The following is a 10,967-nucleotide window of genomic DNA, read 5'->3' as shown; positions in this document are numbered from 1 at the left end:
TCTCTACTAAAAATACAAAAATTAGCCAGGCGTGGTGGTGTGTGCCTGTAATCCCAGCTACTCAGGAGGCTGAGGCAGGAGAATCACTAGAACCCAGGAGGTGGAGGCTGCAGTGAGCCGAGATCGCACCACTGCACTCCAGCCTGGGCGACAGAGTGAGACTCTGTCTCAAAAAAAAAAAAAAAAAAAAAAAAAAAAAAATGAGGACATATGGCAATTACAGTCCTTATTCCTATAACTGGCCACACAGTTGCAACTGGTATTTATAAAATGCCGCCTTCTCCTACTATTCATTCTGTATCCCTTTTGACTTCAACACACAACTCAGCAGTCATGGTTCTTTACCGGGTGGAGTGGCCTAAACCTCCATTGCTGAAGGATCTGGACATTAGTAGTCCTGCCTGGATTGGGTTGGGGCATGGTAATGCTGAGAGACATCCTAAGTGGTCCATATCCCAGACATATTCCTCCTTTGTGGAGGAGTGGAGTAGTAGTTCAATTTCCCCTTGCTCGTCCAGATCAACCGCCCCAACCAGCAACATAACTTCCTGCTTAGCTTGCTGACTCAGAGGCATGAGGATCCTAAAATGGCTGGGCAGCAGCGTTAAGTCCAGTCCAGCGGGTTCATTGTGTCTCCTGGTGGAAGCATTCCTCCTTCTGGAACGAAGGTCTCTAGGCCAGCAGAGCATGACATCCTGGGAAACATTTTGCTAATGGGTAAGAGTGAGTGATGCAACTCCCATTTCTACCTCTTGATTCCTGGATCTGTGAATCCTAGCTATGGGAGAGTGAGCACCGTATACCGGACACTGATTCAGAGCATTTGCAGCCTTCTGGAGAACCTTGCTGCAGCCCTGCAAGCTATTGCCACCTAGCTGCACTGCAACTGATTCTTCAAAAGGCTATTCCACAGCTCTATCGAGCCAGTGGCTTCTGGATAGTGAGGAACATCGTAAGACCAAAAAAATTCCATGAGATAAGCCCATTGCTGCACTTCTGCTGCTGTAAAGTTTGAATTCTTTAATCAGAAAGCAATGCCATATGGAATACCATGATGGTGGATAAGGCATTCCGTAAGTCCACAGATAGCAGTTTTGGCGGAAGTATTATGTTCAGGAAGACAAATCCACATCCAGAGTATGTGTCTATTTTAGTAAGGACAAACTGCTGCCCCTTCTATGATGGAAGTAATCCAGTGTAACCAACCCGCCACCAGGTAGCTGACTGATCGCTCCAGGGAATGGTGCCATACTGGGGGCCAGGTCGGCCTTGGTGAGTTGAAGTCCATGTTGCTGAGCCCATGTGTAACCTCCTTCCTTGCCACCATGGCTATTTTATTCATGAGCCCGTTGGGTAATGACAGTGTTGGCTGGGGAAAGAAACTGGTATCCACGGAATGGGTCATCCTATCCATCTGATTATTAAAATTCTTCTCTGTTGGCTGGGTGCAGTGGCACATGCCTGTACTCCCAGCACTTTGGGAGGCAGAGGCAGGAAAAACTGCTTGAGCCCAGGAGTTTGAGACCAGCCTGGTCAATATAAAACGTCATCTCTACTAAATAAATGAATAAATAAGCCAGGCATGCACCTGTAGCCCCACTATTCAGAAGGCTGAGGCGGGATGGTGGCTTGAACCCGGGACTTTGAGGCTGCAGTGGGCTATGATCAAACTTCTGCACTCCAGCCTGGGCAACAGAGCATATCTTGTCTCAGAAATACAATTAATTAATTAACAAAATCCTCTGTTGAGGTTCTCTTCAATGAACATTCACATGGGATAGATATCTTTGTGTTTTTTGCCCATTTAGACAGATCTATCCAAATACTGTTCCCTAAATTTCTTTCTTTTTTTTTTTTTAATTATAATAGAGCGGCTAGGTGTGGTGGCTCATGCCTGTAATCCCAGCACTTTGGGAGGCTCAGGAGGGTGGATTTGAGGTCAGGAGTTTGAGACCAGCCTGTCCAACATGGTGGAACCCTGTCTCTACCAAAATACAAAAATTAGCTGGGCGTAGTGGCGGGTGCCTGTAATCCCAGCTACTTGGGAGGCTGAGGCAGGAGAATTGCTTGAATCCGGGAGACGGAGGTTGCAGTGAGCCGAGATCATGCCACTGCAGTCCAGCCTGGGAGACAGAGTGAGACTGTCTCAAAAAAAAAAAAAAAATTATAATAGAGATGGCGTTTTGCCATGTTGCCCAGGCTGGTCTTGAACTCCTTTTGTTCTGTCCTTTTTTCTTGGTAAACCAAACCAACGACATAACAACTATTTGAAATTTTACACTAATGTAGAGATTTTGCTGGTCCCCCAAATAAAAACACTATTTCCTTGCAAAACAATCCCCGATTGCAATGGTGGGTCACTCCCAGTTCATCAGATCCCATCAAGCCATGCATTCTCATTCCCCACACCTGGGCTAACGACTGCCATTAATGCAAACCCCAGCAAGAAGGGATAAACAGTTTAGCAAAAATCTACACACTCAGCTGGAGTCAGTTCTGTTACATCCGCGGGGTTGCTCTTTTCTTTTGTCCATGCTTATGAACTTGGAATGTCCACACCTGGCTTGACAGAGCAGCACAGGGGCAGCTTGGACCCAACAGAGGCCTGAACTGGGCAGGTTTCCTGACCCAGGAAACCAGGCAGAACAAAGGTGTCCCAGGGTTTCTCTGGAGCAGGAGCAGCAGCACCATGCCTGTCTCCCATCGCCTGGTCTCCTCACTGAGGGGAGGCCTGGAGAAATGGCAGAGTCAGCAGAGAAGAGGGCCCCCATCACAGCGCAGCGATGCCAGCTGGCGTCTTCCTGCTGAAGCCCTCTGGACGGAGGACATGATCCCAATGTTTGGCAGTGATCCACAGAAAACCCTCTGTATGGAGGGGACCCAAACGGGAACCCAAGACTGCCGGTTTCAGCCTCGAGCACCCCTGTGGACACACACCTGCTTGAGGTTTTCAGAGACGAAAGGAGTGTGGAGGAATGGGAGTGATGGGTGCTGCTGCTTCTCAAGCTCCATCTCAGCAGCCCTCTGTAGCTGGAGGACTGGAAGCCGCTGGAAGCTGCTGAAACCTCTTTGTCTTGTTCTAGGGATGTGGCTGGTGGCATTTGGAGAGTCCCCTGTGGGGCTTCCAGCCTCAGTCCTGGTCAGCAGGGTGAGTGTGCTACCAGCAGTCATAGGGTATTGGGGGGCTCCAGCTCCCAAGGAGGGAAGGGGGGCAGCTTTCCCCGCTGGCCTGAGTGGAGCAGCACCCAGCACACAGACAGGGAGGGCACATCGGTGGGAGCTGGGACAGACACAGCCAGCCCTGAGGGGCTGCTGCTACTGGGCAGGGCCACATCTGAGGCCTCACCCCTACCTCGGGAAAGGGTAAACTGATTCGCATCTTTGCAGTCTGGGAGACGCCACCGCCAGGCATTGATGAACCAGTTACACGTCTGCAGTGCTGACAGGTTGGTCTGACCACAAAGGCTCGGCTTCCCCAGCCCCAGGGGGCAGACATTACAGAGGTGCAAGTATAGCCAGTGCCCGAGGATCTCCACTGACTCCTTGGATAGGTTCCCCCTGAGCTTCCTTTTGCCTGCCAGGGAGAGGAGGCCTTCGTCTTCACCTAGATCACTGTCCAACGTGGTGCCGAGGAGCCAGGCTGGACCTGGGGCAAGCCTTGCAGAGACAGTGGTGAGCCATCTCTACTGACTGCTTCTTGGATGTTCTCCTTGGTCAGGCCCCTTGGCCTGGTACCAGACTCAACCCCTGAAAATCCAGATGAACAAGCAAGGCCCTATCCTTCACTTGGTGCCGTGACCCTGGGCAAGCGTCCTTCCCTCTCTGAGCCTGAATCCCCTCTTCACTTTTCCTAGCGGTTTTCGGGCCCATGCAGCCTCAGTCTGGGCGTGGGGCATCAAAGGCTGGAGGTGTGACTCACCTACCCAAAGGCTCCCCTACCTGCCATTGACAGATCTGCTGGTCACATGGCCCAAGTGGCAGAGCAGCTTGCACAGCACCCTGGACCTGTTGTAGAGTCTTCTTTTGCCCTGGGCCCCCCTCAAAACTCACAGCTTTCCAGGTCACTCAGTAAATGGCCCAGTGTGACACACCCAAATGAATATGCTGCCTCCAAAAATCCAAAGAGTTCCAGCAGGCACTGTGCCTCTTTCTCGGTTGTGGGAGAAGTCAGATGAAACAACTTAATCTTCACCTTAGGAAGGATATCTCTTACCAAAACAAGTATATGAAAATATCTAGTATCAACTGAAATGTTTCCATTCCATTGTTGTAATTAACACCATGAATGGACTTCCTAAACTGATTACCCTACTGTGGGAAACAAATTGGATTCCTACTTTGTTGGATTCTCTTTCCTGATTTTAACAATTTGCCATCCCATTCTCTGCCCTGTGATTTTTAAAAAGCTTATTCAATGTTCTGCAGCAATGTGATTGTATGCTGGCTACACTGCTTTTAGAATGCTCTTTCTCATGAAACAAATAAATTTGTTTGAAATGATGTTCTAAGGAAGGAAGGAAGGAGAAAAAAGAGAAAGAAAAGAAAGAAAAAGGGAAAGAGAGGAAGGAAGGAAGGAAGAAAGGAAGGAAGGAAGGAAGGAAGGAAGAAAGAAAGAAGAAAGAAAGAGGAAGATATATTTCGACACCACACACCACTGGACCCCTAGAAATTTCACTGAGGTAAAGGCCCCTGAATTTCAGTTGGATTTACTGCACACTCTTTGACATGGTAATGTCTTACCATATGTCTACAGTTATTGCTACTTCTCGCTCACTATGTCCAATCAGCATAATGTCATTAAAGTAATGGACCAGTGTGATATCTTGTGGAAGGTAAGGGTGATCAAGATCCCCATGAACTAAATTATGACCTAGGGCTGGAGAAGTGATATGCCTCTGAGGCAGGACAGTGAAGGTGCACTGCTGGTCATGTCACTGAAAGCAAACTGCTTAGGGTGGGCCTTACGGAGAGGGATGGAGAAAAGGCATTTTCCAAGACAATAGCTGCATACCAGGTAGCAGGGGATGTGCTGATTTTCTCAAGCAATGACACATCTGGTACAGCAGCTGCAATTGGAGTCACCATCTGGTTAAGCTTATGATAATCCACTGTCATTCTCCAAGATCTATCTTCTTCTGCACAGGCCAAATAGTGTTGAATGGGGATGTGGTGGGAATCACCACCCTGTCACAGTTTCCTTAGGTAATGCAGGGTTTCCTCAGCGCAGGAAAGGCTGACGTCACTGTGAGCAGGAACGCCACTGTCACTGGGGTTGGGGAAGTCACTTCCACTGGGATGGGGGGACCGCTGGCAAAAAAGACTCATCAGATTTTAGGGGCTCAATGTCTCCAGCTTTATCTAGGCCTTCCCAAACATCCCCATTTCAATTGACAGGATTCCACTATTTCCTAATTAATGCCTCCGCTTTAAGAGCGGATGCTGTGGGGCTGGAAATTCAACATGTGCTAAAATTCATCAAGTCCCAGGATTTGATTCTCAGCAATTTCAGTGACCTTAGGAGCAATAACCAATGCTATTTTACTCCTTAGTTTTCAAAAAATGTTCAAAAATATAATATACGGAACCCTTGAGGTCGCTTCCTTTTTTTTCTTTTCCTGAGATAGAGTCTCGCTCTGTCGCCCAGGCTGGAGTGCAGTGGCACAGTCTCGGCTCACTGCAAGCTCCGCCTCCTGCGTTCACGCCATTCTCCTGCCTCAGCCTCCCGGATAGCTAGGACTACAGGCACACGCTGCCATGCCCAGATAATTTTTTGTATTTTAGTAGAGACGGGGTTTCACCGTGTTGCCCAGGCTGGTCTTGAACTCCTGAACTCAGGCAATCCGCCTGCCTCGGCCTCCCAAAGTGCTAGGATTACAGGCATGAGCCACCTTGCCCGGTCCCCTTGCTTCTTATAAGGAGTTGATTAGGGAGTATCCAAACATGAACTATTAGGGCTCTCTTTACTACTGGATACAGAGTCATCAGCCCCTTTAAATCCAATTAGATTACACAGCAAATTTCAGAAGCCCCAGAAACAATTCAAAAAACTCATTCTTAGAATTTTCTTATTCTAGTACAATTCTTGGTACCAAAATCTGCATTCATTAGGGTTCTCCAAGGAAATAGAACTAATACAATGTGTGTGTGTGTATATACAGATAGATAGATAGATAGATAGATAGATAGATAGATAGATAGACAGACAGACAGACAGACAGACAGACAGACAGATACAAAGAGACTTATGAGGGACTGGCTCACATGAACGCCACGACTGGAAGGTCCCACAATCTACCATCTGCAAACTGGAGGCCAAGGAGAGCTGGTGGTGTAGTTCTAGTCCAAGTCAAAAGGCCTTACAACCAGGGGAGCCAATGGTGTTAAGTCCCAGCCCAAGTTCAAAGGCCAGAGAAGATGAATGTCCCAGCTCAAGCAGAGAGCAAATTCACTATTCCTCTGCCTTTTTGTTCTATTAAATATGTGGACACTCAACAGATTGGATGATGTCCATCTACACTGGTGAAGGCAGTCTTTATAGTTCATTGATTCAAATGCTAATCTCTTCCAGAAACACCCTCACAGACACACCCAGAAACAAGGTTTTAACCCGAGGGACTGGGCATCCCTCATCCCAGTCAAGTTGACATATTACCATCACATAACTTTATCATTTGACATGAGATTTGTCAAAATAGTTATATCCGTAAAATGCAAAAGAGCAATCTTCCTAATTTCCCTTCGAATTTCTTATTTGATCTGTTGGTTAAGAGTGTTTTGTTTAATTTCCACGTATTTGTGAATTTTCTAGTTTTCTTTGTTATAGATTTCTAGTTCCATTCCATTGTAATCAGAGAAGATACTCTGTATGATTTCAGTATTTTTAAACTTGTTTTGTAACCTATCCTCTGTCCTGGACAGTGTTCCATGTGCACTTGAGGAGACTGTGTATTCTGCTATTGTTGGGGGAAGTGTACTATTTAATTTATAATGTTAATTAAGTCCTCTATTTCCTTATTAATGTTCTAAATGTTCTAATAATAATAAATTTTATTATTAAAATGGGGTACTGAAGTTTCTATTATTGTGGAACCATTTCTCCGTTCAAATCTGTCAGTGTTTGCTTCATATATTTTGGTGGGGCTCTGTTGCTTGCTGAGTATGAATATGTTTATAATTGTTACATCTTCTTGATGAACTGACCCTTTTATCAACAGATAATTCCCTTCTTGGTCTCTTGTAACAATTTTAAATGTAAAGTCTATTTTGTGTGATAACTTTTTCCATCCTTTCACTTGCAACCTATTTGTATCTTTGGATTAAAGTGAATTGCTTGTAGATAGCATACAGTTGAATTTTTTTTTTTTTTTTTGAGACAGAGTCTCGCTGTCACCCAGGCTGGAGTGCAGTGGCGCGATCTTGGCTCACTGCAAGCTCTGCTTCCCAGGTTCACGCCATTCTCCTGCCTCAGCCTCCCAGTAGCTGGGACTACAGGCACCGGCCACCACGCCTGGCTAATTTTTTTGTATTTTTAGTAGAGACGGGGTTTCACCATGTTAGCCAGGATGGTCTTGATCTCCTGACCTCCTGATCCGCCCACCTCGGCCTTCCAAAGTGCTGGGACTACAGGCGTGAGCCACCATGCTCGGCCTGAACTATCTTTTATATCTAATTTCCTTCATTACTGCCTTCTTTTGTCCTGAGCTGATTTTTTTTGTAGGGTTCTGTTTAATTTCCTTATCATTTCTTTTGTGTATATATTTTAGATATTTTCTTAATGGTTACCATGATGATTACAATTAACATCCTAAATTTGTAACAATATTATTTTAATTGATACTAACTTCAATAACATACAAAAACTCTGCTCCTATACAGTTCTTTCCTGACCTTATTGTTGTCACAAATTACATTTTTATGCAGTGTACCCAATAGCATAAATTTGTAATTATTTTTTATGCATTTTGCATTTGCCTATTATATCATGTAGAATAAAAAGTGGAGTTGCAAAACAGAAATACATTAATACTGGCTTTTACCTTTTTAACTTTACTGGAGATCTTTATTTCTTCACTCAGCTTGAAGTTACTGGCTAGTTTCCTCTCATTTCAAACTGGGAGACTCCCTGTAGCTCTTCCCCTGTAGCTTTTTTTTTTTTTTTTTTTTTGAGACAATCTTGCTTTGTCACCCAGGCTGGAGTGCAGTGGGGTGATCTCAGCTCACTGCAACCTCTACCTCCTGGTCAAGTGATTCTCCTGCCTCAACCACCCCAGTTGCTGGGATTACAAGCACCCACCACCACACCTGACTAATTTTTTTTGTATTTTTGGTACAGACGGAGTTTCACCATGTTGGCCACACTGGTCTCAAACTCCTGGCTTCAAGTGATCCATCCCTTGGCCTCCCAAAGTGTTGGAATTACAGGTGGGAGCCACTGAGCCTGGACATGTAGCACTTCTTGATGGGAAAGGCCTATGGGTAATATTCTTCCTCCACTTTTGTTTATCTACTTATGTCTTAATTTCTCCTTCATATTTGAAGGATAATTTTGTCAAATATTCTTAGTTTTTTCTTTTAGTACACTAAGTAAATGTTATCCCATTTTTTTTTTTTCTGGCCTCTATGATTTTTGTAAGAAATCAGCTTTTAATCTTACTGAGGATCCCTTCTACATGATGAATAACTTCTCTCTTGATGCTTTCAAGATGCTCCATCTTTGTCTTTTGATAGTTTCATTATGTGTCTCATTGTAGATCTCTTTTGTGTTTATTCTACTTTGAATGCACTGAGCTTCTTGGATTTGTAGATTCATGCCTTTCATCAAATTTTGGAACTTTTTGATGAACTATTTCTTCAAATATTCTTTCTGCCTCTTTCTGGGACTCCCATAATGCATGTTGGTCCACTTGATGGTAGGCTCCCTTAGGCTTTGTTCACTTTTCTTCATTTTCCTTTCTGCTCCTCAGATTGAATAATTTCAGTTGTCCTGTCTTCAAGTTCACTGATTCTTACTTCTACCTGCTCAAATCTTCTGAATTCCTTTAGTAAATTTTTTCATTTTAGTCACTGTACTTTTCAACTCCAGAATTTCTATCTGGTTCCCTTTCATCATTTCTCTTCTTGGATATTCTTTTGTTCATACATCATTTTTCTGGTTTCCTTTAGTTCTTTGAGCATATTTGAGACAGTTGATTTAAAGTCCTTGTCTAGTAAGTCTGAGGTATCATCTTTCTGAGGGATGGCTTTAGTCTTTTTCTTTTATTTCCTGTGAGTAGATCATACTTTCCTGTTTCTTTGCAGTTTGTTGCTGTTATTGAAAATGGACATTTGAATATTATAATGTGGAAACTCTGTAAATCAGTTTTTCTTTTCCCTAGGGTTTGCTGTTGATTGTTGAAGGCTAAGATTGTATTACTGATTTTTCGAACCTGTTTTTGTTTTTGTTTTTGCAAAAACTGTACTCCTTTTTGTATTAGTTACTGAAGTCTCTGTTCCTTTAGTTTGTGTTCGGCTACTGCTTTGACAAAGATTTTCTTAAATACTAGGATTACATACACACACACACATACAAAGCTCTGGGCTCAGGGATTCCAACTCTGCCTCAGCCTTCTCTTCTCGCACTAAACCTAGAGATCAGCCAAAGGTGAGAGTTTAGGATCTTCTCAGGTCTTTTCTGGGCATGCGTCCTGCCCTGAGCACGTATATGGCTTTCTATATTCCCTAATTTACACTTTTGAACGACCTAATTTCTCAAATAAACTCTCCTCTGTTCTTCCTCCCGGGCTTTAGATTGTGTATTATATGCCTCAACTGTATATCATCTTTTGCTCCAAGCAGTTGTGGTTTTTTTGTTCTCCCTATAATGTTTCCAAGCAATGCTCACCACTTTTCCATCCTAGGTGAATTCTGAGTTAGATAAAACACAGATGGGTACTATGTATCAGCCCTTCAGGTAGCCACAGAGAGGTTAAAATAGAAAAACCACAATAATTTGCAAATAAGGTCTGCTCTGCTCCCTTTAGAACCAGAGACCAGGCACATTGGCAATGCAGGTTGCTTTCTTCAAGATTGCCATTGACCTGGAAACGGGATGGGCAAGGACAAGTAAAAACACCACACAGCTTTCCTACCATTTTTAATTTGCCTTCTTCTTGATTTGTTGTTTGCCTGATTGATGTAAACCTGTGTTTTCCAGAGTTCTGACAAAGTTCATTCTGACAGTTCCTATTTGTTTTTTGCTGATTCTGTGGAGAAATGGGTATCTGGAGCTGAAACTCTGCCATTTTTCTGATGCCAGCCCCAAAATTTATATCAAATGCAAAAGACCCAGAATAGCAAAGTCAATCTTGAAAAGAACAAAGCTGGAGGGCTTGTACTCCTCAATTTCAAAACACGCTATAAAGCCACAGTATCAAAACAGTGTGGTGCTGGTATAATAACAGAGGGGCAAAGGCATTTCCATGGGAAAAGAATAGTATTTTCAACTAATGGTGTGAGGACAAGTAAACATCTATAAACAAGGAGATAAACTAAGACTTTTACCTTGCATCACATGAAAATTAACTCAACATGGATCAAAGACGATTTTGTGAAATGGTCTTTCACATGTGAAAGTTTAAACTATACATTTTTTTAGAATACAACATCAAATAAAACTTTTAATGACCTTGGATTAGGCAGATTCCTTAAATGTGACACCAAAAACCACCTAGGTAAGGAAAAACTGATAAATTGGATTTGACTGAAATTTAAAACTTTCGCACTTCAAAAAACATCACCAAGACAATGAAATGGCAAGCCACAGACTAGAAAAAAAATTTGCAAATTAGATCTAATACAGAATCTGAATCTAGAATGTATAATGACTTCTCATATAATTAAAAAACAACCAATTTGGCCGGGCGCGGTGGCTCAAGCCTGTAATCCTAGCACTTTGGGAGGCCGAGACGGGCGGATCACAAGGTCAGCAG

At 43.7% G+C, this 10,967-nt stretch overlaps 1 pseudogene; it reads right to left on the bottom strand.

Moving 5' to 3' along the window:
• Window positions 1-218: 218 nt before the first annotated feature.
• On the bottom strand, window positions 219-5,115 carry LOC139355878 (homeobox protein TGIF2 pseudogene; annotated as a pseudogene).
• Between the last annotated feature and the right edge of the window lie 5,852 nt (window positions 5,116-10,967).

Source organism: Macaca nemestrina, chromosome 1 (assembly GCF_043159975.1).
Source record: "Macaca nemestrina isolate mMacNem1 chromosome 1, mMacNem.hap1, whole genome shotgun sequence".
Classification (NCBI taxonomy): domain Eukaryota; kingdom Metazoa; phylum Chordata; class Mammalia; order Primates; family Cercopithecidae; genus Macaca; species Macaca nemestrina.
The sequence above is the reverse complement of the archived record's forward strand: the minus strand, read 5'-3'. Positions and strand labels throughout refer to the sequence as shown.